At 45.6% G+C, this 15729-nt stretch overlaps 12 pseudogenes; all 12 read left to right on the top strand.

The window, feature by feature from the left end:
* The first annotated feature begins 47 nt into the window (after positions 1 to 47).
* Positions 48 to 166, top strand: LOC140085702 (5S ribosomal RNA; annotated as a pseudogene).
* A 70-nt stretch (positions 167 to 236) lies between these two features.
* LOC140080419 (5S ribosomal RNA) lies at positions 237 to 355 on the top strand (annotated as a pseudogene).
* Positions 356 to 425: 70 nt separating this feature from the next.
* On the top strand, positions 426 to 544 carry LOC140091970 (5S ribosomal RNA; annotated as a pseudogene).
* Positions 545 to 614: 70 nt separating this feature from the next.
* LOC140082383 (5S ribosomal RNA) lies at positions 615 to 733 on the top strand (annotated as a pseudogene).
* Positions 734 to 803: 70 nt separating this feature from the next.
* Positions 804 to 922, top strand: LOC140087984 (5S ribosomal RNA; annotated as a pseudogene).
* Positions 923 to 1370: 448 nt separating this feature from the next.
* On the top strand, positions 1371 to 1489 carry LOC140080239 (5S ribosomal RNA; annotated as a pseudogene).
* Positions 1490 to 1740: 251 nt separating this feature from the next.
* Positions 1741 to 1859, top strand: LOC140080418 (5S ribosomal RNA; annotated as a pseudogene).
* Positions 1860 to 2118: 259 nt separating this feature from the next.
* On the top strand, positions 2119 to 2237 carry LOC140085701 (5S ribosomal RNA; annotated as a pseudogene).
* A 70-nt stretch (positions 2238 to 2307) lies between these two features.
* On the top strand, positions 2308 to 2426 carry LOC140097846 (5S ribosomal RNA; annotated as a pseudogene).
* Positions 2427 to 2685: 259 nt separating this feature from the next.
* On the top strand, positions 2686 to 2803 carry LOC140098363 (5S ribosomal RNA; annotated as a pseudogene).
* Positions 2804 to 5685: 2882 nt separating this feature from the next.
* LOC140098361 (5S ribosomal RNA) lies at positions 5686 to 5803 on the top strand (annotated as a pseudogene).
* Positions 5804 to 14746: 8943 nt separating this feature from the next.
* LOC140098394 (5S ribosomal RNA) lies at positions 14747 to 14863 on the top strand (annotated as a pseudogene).
* The last annotated feature ends 866 nt before the right edge of the window (positions 14864 to 15729 follow it).

Here is a 15729-nt window from a genome sequence, read left to right as displayed (position 1 = left end):
AGTTTCTCTATGAGATAGTAAAAGAAGGTTCAAACTGAACAGCTGCTGTCAACGGCCATTCTAAGCTGAATGTGCCTGCTCTCGTCAGATCGCAGCATCAATGCAGCTTAAGGCTTGGCAAGTACCAGCATGGGAGACTGGCTGGGAATCCCAAGTTCTGTTGACCTTTTTGAACCTGAAAATTGTTAGTTTCTCTGTCAAAGATGGTAAAAGAAGGTTCAAATTGAACAGCTGCTGTCAACGGCCATTCTAAGCTGAATGTGCCTGCTCTCGTCAGATCGCAGCAGCAATGCAGCTTAAGGCTTGGCAAGTACCAGCATGGGAGACTGGCTGGGAATCCCAAGTTCTGTTGACCTTTTTGAACCTGAAAATTGTGTTAGTTTCTCTATGAGATAGTAAAAGAAGGTTCAAAATGAACAGCTGCTGTCAACGGCCATTCTAAGCTGAATGTGCCTGCTCTCGTCAGATGGCAGCAGCAATGCAGCTTAAGGCTTGGTAAGTACCAGCATGGGAGACTGGCTGGGAATCCCAAGTTCTGTTGACCTTTTTGAACCTGAAAATTGTGTTAGTTTCTCTATGAGATAGTAAAAGAAGGTTCAAATTGAACAGCTGCTGTCAACGGCCATTCTAAGCTGAATGTGCCTGCTCTCGTCAGATCGCAGCATCAATGCAGCTTAAGGCTTGGCAAGTACCAGCATGGGAGACTGGCTGGGAATACCAAGTTCCGTTGACCTTTTTGAACCTGAAAATTGTGTTAGTTTCTCTATGAGATAGTAAAAGAAGGTTCAAACTGAACAGCTGCTGTCAACGGCCATTCTAAGCTGAATGTGCCTGCTCTCGTCAGATCACAGCAGCAATGCAGCTTAAGGCTTGGCAAGTACCAGCATGGGAGACTGGCTGGGAATCCCAAGTTCCGTTGACCTTTTTGAACCTGAAAATTGTGTTAGTTTCTCTATGAGATAGTAAAAGAAGGTTCAAATTGAACAGCTGCTGTCAACGGCCATTCTAAGCTGAATGTGCGTGCTCTTGTCGGAGCACAGCAGCGATGCGGCTTAAGGCTTGGCAAGTACCAGCATGGGAGACTGGCTGCGAATTCCAAGTTCCGTTGACCTTTTTGAACCTGAAAATTGTGTTAGTTTCTCTATGAGATAGTAAAAGAAGGTTCAAACTGAACAGCTGCTGTCAACGGCCATTCTAAGCTGAATGTGCCTGCTCTCGTCAGATCGCAGCAGCAATGCAGCTTAAGGCTTGGCAAGTACCAGCATGGGAGACTGGCTGGGAATCCCAAGTTCAGTTGACCTTTTTGAACCTGAAAATTGTGTTAGTTTCTCTATGAGATAGTAAAAGAAGGTTCAAATTGAACAGCTGCTGTCAACGGCCATTCTAAGCTGAATGTGCCTGCTCTCATCAGATCGCAGCAGCAATGCAGCTTAAGGCTTGGCAAGTACCAGCATGGGAGACTGGCTGGGAATCCCAAGTTCTGTTGACCTTTTTGAACCTGAAAATTGTGTTAGTTTCTCTATGAGATAGTAAAAGAAGGTTCAAATTGAACAGCTGCTGTCAACGGCCATTCTAAGCTGAATGTGCCTGCTCTCGTCAGATCGCAGCAGCTTAAAGCTTGGCAAGTACCAGCATGGGAGACTGGCTGGGAATCCCAAGTTCCGTTGACCTTTTTGAACCTGAAAATTGTGTTAGTTTCTCTATGAGATAGTAAAAGAAGGTTCAAATTGAACAGCTGCTGTCAACGGCCATTCTAAGCTGAATGTGCCTGCTCTCGTCAGATCGCAGCAGCAATGCAGCTTAAGGCTTGGCAAGTACCAGCATGGGAGACTGGCTGGGAATCCCAAGTTCTGTTGACCTTTTTGAACCTGAAAATTGTGTTAGTTTCTCTATAACATAGTAAAAGAAGGTTCAAATTGAACAGCTGCTGTCAACGGCCATTCTAAGCTGAATGTGCGTGCTCTTGTCGGATCACAGCAGCGATGCGGCTTAAGGCTTGGCAAGTACCAGCATGGGAGACTGGCTGCGAATTCCAAGTTCCGTTGACCTTTTTGAACCTGAAAATTGTGTTAGTTTCTCTATGAGATAGTAAAAGAAGGTTCAAACTGAACAGCTGCTGTCAACGGCCATTCTAAGCTGAATGTGCCTGCTCTCGTCAGATCGCAGCATCAATGCAGCTTAAGGCTTGGCAAGTACCAGCATGGGAGACTGGCTGGGAATCCCAAGTTCTGTTGACCTTTTTGAACCTGAAAATTGTTAGTTTCTCTGTCAAAGATGGTAAAAGAAGGTTCAAATTGAACAGCTGCTGTCAACGGCCATTCTAAGCTGAATGTGCCTGCTCTCGTCAGATGGCAGCAGCAATGCAGCTTAAGGCTTGGCAAGTACCAGCATGGGAGACTGTCTGGGAATCCCAAGTTCTGTTGAGCTTTTTGAACCTGAAAATTGTGTTAGTTTCTCTATGAGATAGTAAAAGAAGGTTCAAATTGAACAGCTGGTGTCAACGGCCATTCTAAGCTGAATGTGCGTGCTCTTGTCGGATCACAGCAGCGATGCGGCTTAAGGCTTGGCAAGTACCAGCATGGGAGACTGGCTGCGAATCCCAAGTTCCGTTGACCTTTTTGAACCTGAAAATTGTGTTAGTTTCTCTATGAGATAGTAAAAGAAGGTTCAAATTGAACAGCTGCTGTCAACGGCCATTCTAAGCTGAATGTGCCTGCTCTCGTCAGATCGCAGCAGCAATGCAGCTTAAGGCTTGGCAAGTACCAGCATGGGAGACTGTCTGGGAATCCCAAGTTCCGTTGACCTTTTTGAACCTGAAAATTGTGTTAGTTTCTCTATGAGATAGTAAAGGAAGGTTCAAATTGAACAGCTGCTGTCAACGGCCATTCTAAGCTGAATGTGCCTGCTCTCGTCAGATCGCAGTAGCTTAAAGCTTGGCAAGTACCAGCATGGGAGACTGGCTGGGAATCCCAAGTTCCGTTGACCTTTTTGAACCTGAAAATTGTGTTAGTTTCTCTATGAGATAGTAAAAGAAGGTTCAAATTGAACAGCTGCTGTCAACGGCCATTCTAAGCTGAATGTGCCTGCTCTCGTCAGATCGCAGCAGCAATGCAGCTTAAGGCTTAGCAAGTACCAGCATGGGAGACTGGCTGGGAATCCCAAGTTCTGTTGACCTTTTTGAACCTGAACATTGTGTTAGTTTCTCTATGAGATAGTAAAAGAAGGTTCAAATTGAACAGCTGCTGTCAACGGCCATTCTAAGCTGGATGTGCGTGCTCTTGTCGGATCACAGCAGCAATGCGGCTTAAGGCTTGGCAAGTACCAACATGGGAGACTGGCTGCGAATTCCAAGTTCCGTTGACCTTTTTGAACCTGAAAATTGTGTTAGTTTCTCTATGAGATAGTAAAAGAAGGTTCAAACTGAACAGCTGCTGTCAACGGCCATTCTAAGCTGAATGTGCCTGCTCTCGTCAGATCGCAGCAGCAATGCAGCTTAAGGCTTGGCAAGTACCAGCATGGGAGACTGGCTGGGAATCCCAAGTTCTGTTGACCTTTTTGAACCTGAAAATTGTTAGTTTCTCTGTCAAAGATGGTAAAAGAAGGTTCAAATTGAACAGCTGCTGTCAACGGCCATTCTAAGCTGAATGTGCCTGCTCTCGTCAGATCGCAGCAGCAATGCAGCTTAAGGCTTGGCAAGTACCAGCATGGGAGACTGGCTGGGAATCCCAAGTTCCGTTGACCTTTTTGAACCTGAAAATTGTGTTAGTTTCTCTATGAGATAGTAAAAGAAGGTTCAAATTGAACAGCTGCTGTCAACGGCCATTCTAAGCTGAATGTGCCTGCTCTCGTCAGATGGCAGCAGCAATGCAGCTTAAGGCTTGGTAAGTACCAGCATGGGAGACTGGCTGGGAATCCCAAGTTCCGTTGACCTTTTTGAACCTGAAAATTGTGTTAGTTTCTCTATGAGATAGTAAAAGAAGGTTCAAATTGAACAGCTGGTGTCAACGGCCATTCTAAGCTGAATGTGCGTGCTCTTGTCGGATCACAGCAGCGATGCGGCTTAAGGCTTGGCAAGTACCAGCATGGGAGACTGGCTGCGAATCCCAAGTTCCGTTGACCTTTTTGAACCTGAAAATTGTGTTAGTTTCTCTATGAGATAGTAAAAGAAGGTTCAAACTGAACAGCTGCTGTCAACGGCCATTCTAAGCTGAATGTGCCTGCTCTCGTCAGATCGCAGCAGCAATGCAGCTTAAGGCTTGGCAAGTACCAGCATGGGAGACTGGCTGGGAATCCCAAGTTCAGTTGACCTTTTTGAACCTGAAAATTGTGTTAGTTTCTCTATGAGATAGTAAAAGAAGGTTCAAATTGAACAGCTGCTGTCAACGGCCATTCTAAGCTGAATGTGCCTGCTCTCATCAGATCGCAGCAGCAATGCAGCTTAAGGCTTGGCAAGTACCAGCATGGGAGACTGGCTGGGAATCCCAAGTTCTGTTGACCTTTTTGAACCTGAAAATTGTGTTAGTTTCTCTATGAGATAGTAAAAGAAGGTTCAAATTGAACAGCTGCTGTCAACGGCCATTCTAAGCTGAATGTGCCTGCTCTCGTCAGATCGCAGCAGCTTAAAGCTTGGCAAGTACCAGCATGGGAGACTGGCTGGGAATCCCAAGTTCCGTTGACCTTTTTGAACCTGAAAATTGTGTTAGTTTCTCTATGAGATAGTAAAAGAAGGTTCAAATTGAACAGCTGGTGTCAACGGCCATTCTAAGCTGAATGTGCGTGCTCTTGTCGGATCACAGCAGCGATGCGGCTTAAGGCTTGGCAAGTACCAGCATGGGAGACTGGCTGCGAATCCCAAGTTCCGTTGACCTTTTTGAACCTGAAAATTGTGTTAGTTTCTCTATGAGATAGTAAAAGAAGGTTCAAACTGAACAGCTGCTGTCAACGGCCATTCTAAGCTGAATGTGCCTGCTCTCGTCAGATCGCAGCAGCAATGCAGCTTAAGGCTTGGCAAGTACCAGCATGGGAGACTGGCTGGGAATCCCAAGTTCAGTTGACCTTTTTGAACCTGAAAATTGTGTTAGTTTCTCTATGAGATAGTAAAAGAAGGTTCAAATTGAACAGCTGCTGTCAACGGCCATTCTAAGCTGAATGTGCCTGCTCTCATCAGATCGCAGCAGCAATGCAGCTTAAGGCTTGGCAAGTACCAGCATGGGAGACTGGCTGGGAATCCCAAGTTCTGTTGACCTTTTTGAACCTGAAAATTGTGTTAGTTTCTCTATGAGATAGTAAAAGAAGGTTCAAATTGAACAGCTGCTGTCAACGGCCATTCTAAGCTGAATGTGCCTGCTCTCGTCAGATCGCAGCAGCTTAAAGCTTGGCAAGTACCAGCATGGGAGACTGGCTGGGAATCCCAAGTTCCGTTGACCTTTTTGAACCTGAAAATTGTGTTAGTTTCTCTATGAGATAGTAAAAGAAGGTTCAAATTGAACAGCTGCTGTCAACGGCCATTCTAAGCTGAATGTGCCTGCTCTCGTCAGATCGCAGCAGCAATGCAGCTTAAGGCTTGGCAAGTACCAGCATGGGAGACTGGCTGGGAATCCCAAGTTCTGTTGACCTTTTTGAACCTGAAAATTGTGTTAGTTTCTCTATAACATAGTAAAAGAAGGTTCAAATTGAACAGCTGCTGTCAACGGCCATTCTAAGCTGAATGTGCCTGCTCTCGTCAGATCGCAGCAGCAATGCAGCTTAAGGCTTGGCAAGTACCAGCATGGGAGACTGTCTGGGAATCCCAAGTTCCGTTGACCTTTTTGAACCTGAAAATTGTGTTAGTTTCTCTATGAGATAGTAAAAGAAGGTTCAAATTGAACAGCTGCTGTCAACGGCCATTCTAAGCTGAATGTGCCTGCTCTCGTCAGATCGCAGCAGCAATGCAGCGTAAGGCTTGGCAAGTACCAGCATGGGAGACTGGCTGGGAATCCCAAGTACTGTTGACCTTTTTGAACCTGAAAATTGTGTTAGTTTTTCTATGAGATAGTAAAAGAAGGTTCAAATTGAACAGCTGCTGTCAACGGCCATTCTAAGCTGAATGTGCCTGCTCTCGTCAGATCGCAGCAGCAATGCAGCTTAAGGCTTGGCAAGTACCAGCATGGGAGACTGGCTGCGAATTCCAAGTTCCGTTGACCTTTTTGAACCTGAAAATTGTGTTAGTTTCTCTATGAGATAGTAAAAGAAGGTTCTAACTGAACAGCTGCTGTCAACGGCCATTCTAAGCTGAATGTGCCTGCTCTCGTCAGATCGCAGCATCAATGCAGCTTAAGGCTTGGCAAGTACCAGCATGGGAGACTGGCTGGGAATCCCTAGTTCTGTTGACCTTTTTGAACCTGAAAATTGTTAGTTTCTCTGTCAAAGATGGTAAAAGAAGGTTCAAATTGAACAGCTGCTGTCAACGGCCATTCTAAGCTGAATGTGCCTGCTCTCGTCAGATGGCAGCAGCAATGCAGCTTAAGGCTTGGCAAGTACCAGCATGGGAGACTGGCTGGGAATCCCAAGTTCTGTTGAGCTTTTTGAACCTGAAAATTGTGTTAGTTTCTCTATGAGATAGTAAAAGAAGGTTCAAATTTAACAGCTGCTGTCAACGGCCATTCTAAGCTGAATGTGCGTGTTCTTGTCGGATCACAGCAGCGATGCGGCTTAAGGCTTGGCAAGTACCAGCATGGGACACTGGCTGCGAATTCCAAGTTCCGTTGACCTTTTTGAACCTGAAAATTGTGTTAGTTTCTCTATGAGATAGTAAAAGAAGGTTCAAACTGAACAGCTGCTGTCAACGGCCATTCTAAGCTGAATGTGCCTGCTCTCGTCAGATTGCAGCATCAATGCAGCTTAAGGCTTGGCAAGTACCAGCATGGGAGACTGGCTGGGAATCCCAAGTTCTGTTGACCTTTTTGAACCTGAAAATTGTTAGTTTCTCTGTCAAAGATGGTAAAAGAAGGTTCAAATTGAACAGCTGCTGTCAACGGCCATTCTAAGCTGAATGTGCCTGCTCTCGTCAGATCGCAGCAGCAATGCAGCTTAAGGCTTGGCAAGTACCAGCATGGGAGACTGGCTGGGAATCCCAAGTTCCGTTGACCTTTTTGAACCTGAAAATTGTGTTAGTTTCTCTATGAGATAGTAAAAGAAGGTTCAAATTGAACAGCTGCTGTCAACGGCCATTCTAAGCTGAATGTGCCTGCTCTCGTCAGATCGCAGCAGCAATGCAGCTTAAGGCTTGGCAAGTACCAGCATGGGAGACTGGCTGGGAATCCCAAGTTCTGTTGACCTTTTTGAACCTGAAAATTGTGTTAGTTTCTCTGTCAAAGATGGTAAAAGAAGGTTCAAATTGAACAGCTGCTGTCAACGGCCATTCTAAGCTGAATGTGCCTGCTCTCGTCAGATGGCAGCAGCAATGCAGCTTAAGGCTTGGTAAGTACCAGCATGGGAGACTGGCTGGGAATCTCAAGTTCCGTTGACCTTTTTGAACCTGAAAATTGTGTTAGTTTCTCTATGAGATAGTAAAAGAAGGTTCAAATTGAACAGCTGCTGTCAACGGCCATTCTAAGCTGAATGTGCCTGCTCTCGTCAGATCGCAGCAGCAATGCAGCTTAAGGCTTGGCAAGTACCAGCATGGGAGACTGGCTGGGAATCCCAAGTTCTGTTGACCTTTTTGAACCTGAAAATTGTGTTAGTTTCTCTATGAGATAGTAAAAGAAGGTTCAAATTGAACAGCTGCTGTCAACGGCCATTCTAAGCTGAATGTGCCTGCTCTCGTCAGATGGCAGCAGCAATGCAGCTTAAGGCTTGGTAAGTACCAGCATGGGAGACTGGCTGGGAATCCCAAGTTCTGTTGACCTTTTTGAACCTGAAAATTGTGTTAGTTTCTCTATGAGATAGTAAAAGAAGGTTCAAATTGAACAGCTGCTGTCAACGGCCATTCTAAGCTGAATGTGCCTGCTCTCGTCAGATCGCAGCAGCAATGCAGCTTAAGGTTTGGCAAGTACCAGCATGGGAGACTGGCTGGGAATCTCAAGTTCTGTTGACCTTTTTGAACCTGAAAATTGTGTTAGTTTCTCTATGAGATAGTAAAAGAAGGTTCAAATTGAACAGCTGCTGTCAACGGCCATTCTAAGCTGAATGTGCGTGCTCTTGTCGGATCACAGTAGCGATGCGGCTTAAGGCTTGGCAAGTACCAGCATGGGAGACTGGCTGCGAATTCCAAGTTCCGTTGACCTTTTTGAACCTGAAAATTGTGTTAGTTTCTCTATGAGATAGTAAAAGAAGGTTCAAACTGAACAGCTGCTGTCAACGGCCATTCTAAGCTGAATGTGCCTGCTCTCGTCAGATCGCAGCAGCAATGCAGCTTAAGGCTTGGCAAGTACCAGCATGGGAGACTGGCTGGGAATCCCAAGTTCTGTTGACCTTTTTGAACCTTAAAATTGTTAGTTTCTCTGTCAAAGATGGTAAAAGAAGGTTCAAATTGAACAGCTGCTGTCAACGGCCATTCTAAGCTGAATGTGCCTGCTCTCGTCAGATGGCAGCAGCAATGCAGCTTAAGGCTTGGTAAGTACCAGCATGGGAGACTGGCTGGGAATCCCAAGTTCCGTTGACCTTTTTGAACCTGAAAATTGTGTTAGTTTCTCTATGAGATAGTAAAAGAAGGTTCAAATTGAACAGCTGGTGTCAACGGCCATTCTAAGCTGAATGTGCGTGCTCTTGTCGGATCACAGCAGCGATGCGGCTTAAGGCTTGGCAAGTACCAGCATGGGAGACTGGCTGCGAATCCAAAGTTCCGTTGACCTTTTTGAACCTGAAAATTGTGTTAGTTTCTCTATGAGATAGTAAAAGAAGGTTCAAACTGAACAGCTGCTGTCAACGGCCATTCTAAGCTGAATGTGCCTGCTCTCGTCAGATCGCAGCAGCAATGCAGCTTAAGGCTTGGCAAATACCAGCATGGGAGACTGGCTGGGAATCCCAAGTTCCGTCGACCTTTTTGAACCTGAAAATTGTGTTAGTTTCTCTATGAGATAGTAAAAGAAGGTTCAAATTGAACAGCTGCTGTCAACGGCCATTCTAAGCTGAATGTGCCTGCTTTCATCAGATCGCAGCAGCAATGCAGCTTAAGGCTTGGCAAGTACCAGCATGGGAGACTGGCTGGGAATCCCAAGTTCTGTTGACCTTTTTGAACCTGAAAATTGTGTTAGTTTCTCTATGAGATAGTAAAAGAAGGTTCAAATTGAACAGCTGCTGTCAACGGCCATTCTAAGCTGAATGTGCCTGCTCTCGTCAGATCGCAGCAGCTTAAAGCTTGGCAAGTACCAGCATGGGAGACTGGCTGGGAATCCCAAGTTCCGTTGACCTTTTTGAACCTGAAAATTGTGTTAGTTTCTCTATGAGATAGTAAAAGAAGGTTCAAATTGAACAGCTGCTGTCAACGGCCATTCTAAGCTGAATGTGCCTGCTCTCGTCAGATCGCAGCAGCAATGCAGCTTAAGGCTTGGCAAGTACCAGCATGGGAGACTGGCTGGGAATCCCAAGTTCTGTTGACCTTTTTGAACCTGAAAATTGTGTTAGTTTCTCTATGAGATAGTAAAAGAAGGTTCAAATTGAACAGCTGCTGTCAACGGCCATTCTAAGCTGAATGTGCCTGCTCTCGTCAGATCGCAGCAACAATGCAGCTTAAGGCTTGGCAAGTACAAGCATGGGAGACTGGCTGGGAATCCCAAGTTCTGTTGACCTTTTTGAACCTGAAAATTGTTAGTTTCTCTGTCAAAGATGGTAAAAGAAGGTTCAAATTGAACAGCTGCTGTCAACGGCCATTCTAAGCTGAATGTGCCTGCTCTCGTCAGATCGCAGCAGCAATGCAGCTTAAGGCTTGGCAAGTACCAGCATGGGAGACTGGCTGGGAATCCCAAGTTCTGTTGACCTTTTTGAACCTGAAAATTGTGTTAGTTTCTCTATGAGATAGTAAAAGAAGGTTCAAATTGAACAGCTGCTGTCAACGGCCATTCTAAGCTGAATGTGCCTGCTCTCGTCAGATCGCAGCAACAATGCAGCTTAAGGCTTGGCAAGTACAAGCATGGGAGACTGGCTGGGAATCCCAAGTTCTGTTGACCTTTTTGAACCTGAAAATTGTTAGTTTCTCTGTCAAAGATGGTAAAAGAAGGTTCAAATTGAACAGCTGCTGTCAACGGCCATTCTAAGCTGAATGTGCCTGCTCTCGTCAGATCGCAGCAGCAATGCAGCTTAAGGCTTGGCAAGTACCAGCATGGGAGACTGGCTGGGAATACCAAGTTCCGTTGACCTTTTTGAACCTGAAAATTGTGTTAGTTTCTCTATGAGATAGTAAAAGAAGGTTCAAACTGAACAGCTGCTGTCAACGGCCATTCTAAGCTGAATGTGCCTGCTCTCGTCAGATCACAGCAGCAATGCAGCTTAAGGCTTGGCAAGTACCAGCATGGGAGACTGGCTGGGAATCCCAAGTTCCGTTGACTTTTTTGAACCTGAAAATTGTGTTAGTTTCTCTATGAGATAGTAAAAGAAGGTTCAAATTGAACAGCTGCTGTCAACGGCCATTCTAAGCTGAATGTGCGTGCTCTTGTCGGAGCACAGCAGCGATGTGGCTTAAGGCTTGGCAAGTACCAGCATGGGAGACTGGCTGCGAATTCCAAGTTCCGTTGACCTTTTTGAACCTGAAAATTGTGTTAGTTTCTCTATGAGATAGTAAAAGAAGGTTCAAACTGAACAGCTGCTGTCAACGGCCATTCTAAGCTGAATGTGCCTGCTCTCGTCAGATCGCAGCATCAATGCAGCTTAAGGCTTGGCAAGTACCAGCATGGGAGACTGGCTGGGAATCCCAAGTTCTGTTGACCTTTTTGAACCTGAAAATTGTTAGTTTCTCTGTCAAAGATGGTAAAAGAAGGTTCAAATTGAACAGCTGCTGTCAACGGCCATTCTAAGCTGAATGTGCCTGCTCTCGTCAGATCGCAGCAGCAATGCAGCTTAAGGCTTGGCAAGTACCAGCATGGGAGACTGGCTGGGAATCCCAAGTTCTGTTGACCTTTTTGAACCTGAAAATTGTGTTAGTTTCTCTATGAGATAGTAAAAGAAGGTTCAAAATGAACAGCTGCTGTCAACGGCCATTCTAAGCTGAATGTGCCTGCTCTCGTCAGATGGCAGCAGCAATGCAGCTTAAGGCTTGGTAAGTACCAGCATGGGAGACTGGCTGGGAATCCCAAGTTCTGTTGACCTTTTTGAACCTGAAAATTGTGTTAGTTTCTCTATGAGATAGTAAAAGAAGGTTCAAATTGAACAGCTGCTGTCAACGGCCATTCTAAGCTGAATGTGCCTGCTCTCGTCAGATCGCAGCAGCAATGCAGCTTAAGGCTTGGCAAGTACCAGCATGGGAGACTGGCTGGGAATACCAAGTTCCGTTGACCTTTTTGAACCTGAAAATTGTGTTAGTTTCTCTATGAGATAGTAAAAGAAGGTTCAAACTGAACAGCTGCTGTCAACGGCCATTCTAAGCTGAATGTGCCTGCTCTCGTCAGATCACAGCAGCAATGCAGCTTAAGGCTTGGCAAGTACCAGCATGGGAGACTGGCTGGGAATCCCAAGTTCCGTTGACCTTTTTGAACCTGAAAATTGTGTTAGTTTCTCTATGAGATAGTAAAAGAAGGTTCAAATTGAACAGCTGCTGTCAACGGCCATTCTAAGCTGAATGTGCGTGCTCTTGTCGGAGCACAGCAGCGATGCGGCTTAAGGCTTGGCAAGTACCAGCATGGGAGACTGGCTGCGAATTCCAAGTTCCGTTGACCTTTTTGAACCTGAAAATTGTGTTAGTTTCTCTATGAGATAGTAAAAGAAGGTTCAAACTGAACAGCTGCTGTCAACGGCCATTCTAAGCTGAATGTGCCTGCTCTCGTCAGATGGCAGCAGCAATGCAGCTTAAGGCTTGGCAAGTACCAGCATGGGAGACTGGCTGGGAATCCCAAGTTCTGTTGAGCTTTTTGAACCTGAAAATTGTGTTAGTTTCTCTATGAGATAGTAAAAGAAGGTTCAAATTGAACAGCTGCTGTCAACGGCCATTCTAAGCTGAATGTGCCTGCTCTCGTCAGATCGCAGCAGCAATGCAGCTTAAGGCTTGGCAAGTACCAGCATGGGAGACTGGCTGGGAATCCCAAGTTCCGTTGACCTTTTTGAACCTGAAAATTGTGTTAGTTTCTCTATGAGATAGTAAAAGAAGGTTCAAATTGAACAGCTGCTGTCAACGGCCATTCTAAGCTGAATGTGCCTGCTCTCGTCAGATCGCAGCAGCAATGCAGCTTAAGGCTTGGCAAGTACCAGCATGGGAGACTGGCTGGGAATCCCAAGTTCTGTTGACCTTTTTGAACCTGAAAATTGTGTTAGTTTCTCTGTCAAAGATGGTAAAAGAAGGTTCAAATTGAACAGCTGCTGTCAACGGCCATTCTAAGCTGAATGTGCCTGCTCTCGTCAGATGGCAGCAGCAATGCAGCTTAAGGCTTGGTAAGTACCAGCATGGGAGACTGGCTGGGAATCCCAAGTTCTGTTGACCTTTTTGAACCTGAAAATTGTGTTAGTTTCTCTATGAGATAGTAAAAGAAGGTTCAAATTGAACAGCTGCTGTCAACGGCCATTCTAAGCTGAATGTGCCTGCTCTCGTCAGATCGCAGCAGCAATGCAGCTTAAGGTTTGGCAAGTACCAGCATGGGAGACTGGCTGGGAATCTCAAGTTCTGTTGACCTTTTTGAACCTGAAAATTGTGTTAGTTTCTCTATGAGATAGTAAAAGAAGGTTCAAATTGAACAACTGCTGTCAACGGCCATTCTAAGCTGAATGTGCGTGCTCTTGTCGGATCACAGCAGCGATGCGGCTTAAGGCTTGGCAAGTACCAGCATGGGAGACTGGCTGCGAATTCCAAGTTCCGTTGACCTTTTTGAACCTGAAAATTGTGTTAGTTTCTCTATGAGATAGTAAAAGAAGGTTCAAACTGAACAGCTGCTGTCAACGGCCATTCTAAGCTGAATGTGCCTGCTCTCGTCAGATCGCAGCAGCAATGCAGCTTAAGGCTTGGCAAGTACCAGCATGGGAGACTGGCTGGGAATCCCAAGTTCTGTTGACCTTTTTGAACCTGAAAATTGTTAGTTTCTCTGTCAAAGATGGTAAAAGAAGGTTCAAACTGAACAGCTGCTGTCAACGGCCATTCTAAGCTGAATGTGCCTGCTCTCGTCAGATCGCAGCAGCAATGCAGCTTAAGGCTTGGCAAGTACCAGCATGGGAGACTGGCTGGGAATCCCAAGTTCTGTTGACCTTTTTGAACCTGAAAATTGTTAGTTTCTCTGTCAAAGATGGTAAAAGAAGGTTCAAATTGAACAGCTGCTGTCAACGGCCATTCTAAGCTGAATGTGCCTGCTCTCGTCAGATGGCAGCAGCAATGCAGCTTAAGGCTTGGTAAGTACCAGCATGGGAGACTGGCTGGGAATCCCAAGTTCCGTTGACCTTTTTGAACCTGAAAATTGTGTTAGTTTCTCTATGAGATAGTAAAAGAAGGTTCAAATTGAACAGCTGGTGTCAACGGCCATTCTAAGCTGAATGTGCGTGCTCTTGTCGGATCACAGCAGCGATGCGGCTTAAGGCTTGGCAAGTACCAGCATGGGAGACTGGCTGCGAATCCCATGTTCCGTTGACCTTTTTGAACCTGAAAATTGTGTTAGTTTCTCTATGAGATAGTAAAAGAAGGTTCAAACTGAACAGCTGCTGTCAACGGCCATTCTAAGCTGAATGTGCCTGCTCTCGTCAGATCGCAGCAGCAATGCAGCTTAAGGCTTGGCAAGTACCAGCATGGGAGACTGGCTGGGAATCCCAAGTTCCGTTGACCTTTTTGAACCTGAAAATTGTGTTAGTTTCTCTATGAGATAGTAAAAGAAGGTTCAAATTGAACAGCTGCTGTCAACGGCCATTCTAAGCTGAATGTGCCTGCTCTCGTCAGATCGCAGCAGCAATGCAGCTTAAGGCTTGGCAAGTACCAGCATGGGAGACTGGCTGGGAATCCCAAGTTCCGTTGACTTTTTTGAACCTGAAAATTGTGTTAGTTACTCTATGAGATAGTAAAAGAAGGTTCAAATTGAACAGCTGCTGTCAACGGCCATTCTAAGCTGAATGTGCCTGCTCTCATCAGATCGCAGCAGCAATGCAGCTTAAGGCTTGGCAAGTACCAGCATGGGAGACTGGCTGGGAATCCCAAGTTCTGTTGACCTTTTTGAACCTGAAAATTGTGTTAGTTTCTCTATGAGATAGTAAAAGAAGGTTCAAATTGAACAGCTGCTGTCAACGGCCATTCTAAGCTGAATGTGCCTGCTCTCGTCAGATCGCAGCAGCTTAAAGCTTGGCAAGTACCAGCATGGGAGACTGGCTGGGAATCCCAAGTTCCGTTGACCTTTTTGAACCTGAAAATTGTGTTAGTTTCTCTATGAGATAGTAAAAGAAGGTTCAAATTGAACAGCTGCTGTCAACGGCCATTCTAAGCTGAATGTGCCTGCTCTAGTCAGATCGCAGCAGCAATGCAGCTTAAGGCTTGGCAAGTACCAGCATGGGAGACTGGCTGGGAATCCCAAGTTCTGTTGACCTTTTTGAACCTGAAAATTGTGTTAGTTTCTCTATGAGATAGTAAAAGAAGGTTCAAATTGAACAGCTGCTGTCAACGGCCATTCTAAGCTGAATGTGCCTGCTCTCGTCAGATCGCAGCAGCAATGCAGCTTAAGGCTTGGCAAGTACCAGCATGGGAGACTGTCTGGGAATCCCAAGTTCCGTTGACCTTTTTGAACCTGAAAATTGTGTTAGTTTCTCTATGAGATAGTAAAAGAAGGTTCAAATTGAACAGCTGCTGTCATCGGCCATTCTAAGCTGAATGTGCCTGCTCTCGTCAGATCGCAGCAGCAATGCAGTGTAAGTCTTGGCAAGTACCAGCATGGGAGACTGGCTGGGAATCCCAAGTACTGTTGACCTTTTTGAACCTGAAAATTGTGTTAGTTTTTCTATGAGATAGTAAAAGAAGGTTCAAATTGAACAGCTGCAGTCAACGGCCATTCTAAGCTGAATGTGCCTGCTCTTGTCAGATCGCAGCAGCAATGCAGCTTAAGGCTTGGCAAGTACCAGCATGGGAGACTGGCTGGGAATCCCAAGTTCTGTTGACCTTTTTGAACCTGAAAATTGTGTTAGTTTCTCTATGAGATAGTAAAAGAAGGTTTAAATTGAACAGCTGCTGTCAACGGCCATTCTAAGCTGAATGTGCCTGCTCTCGTCAGATCGCAGCAACAATGCAGCTTAAGGCTTGGCAAGTACATGCATGGGAGACTGGCTGGGAATCCCAAGTTCTGTTGACCTTTTTGAACCTGAAAATTGTTAGTTTCTCTGTCAAAGATGGTAAAAGAAGGTTCAAATTGAACAGCTGCTGTCAACGGCCATTCTAAGCTGAATGTGCCTGCTCTCGTCAGATCGCAGCAGCAATGCAGCTTAAGGCTTGGCAAGTACCAGCATGGGAGACTGGCTGGGAAAACCAAGTTCCGTTGACCTTTTTGAACCTGAAAATTGTGTTAGTTTCTCTATGAGATAGTAAAAGAAGGTTCAAACTGAACAGCTGCTGTCAACGGCCATTCTAAGCTGAATGTGCCTGCTCTCGTC

Source organism: Engystomops pustulosus, chromosome 9 (assembly GCF_040894005.1).
Source record: "Engystomops pustulosus chromosome 9, aEngPut4.maternal, whole genome shotgun sequence".
Classification (NCBI taxonomy): domain Eukaryota; kingdom Metazoa; phylum Chordata; class Amphibia; order Anura; family Leptodactylidae; genus Engystomops; species Engystomops pustulosus.
This window is presented reverse-complemented; position numbering and strand designations above follow the sequence as displayed.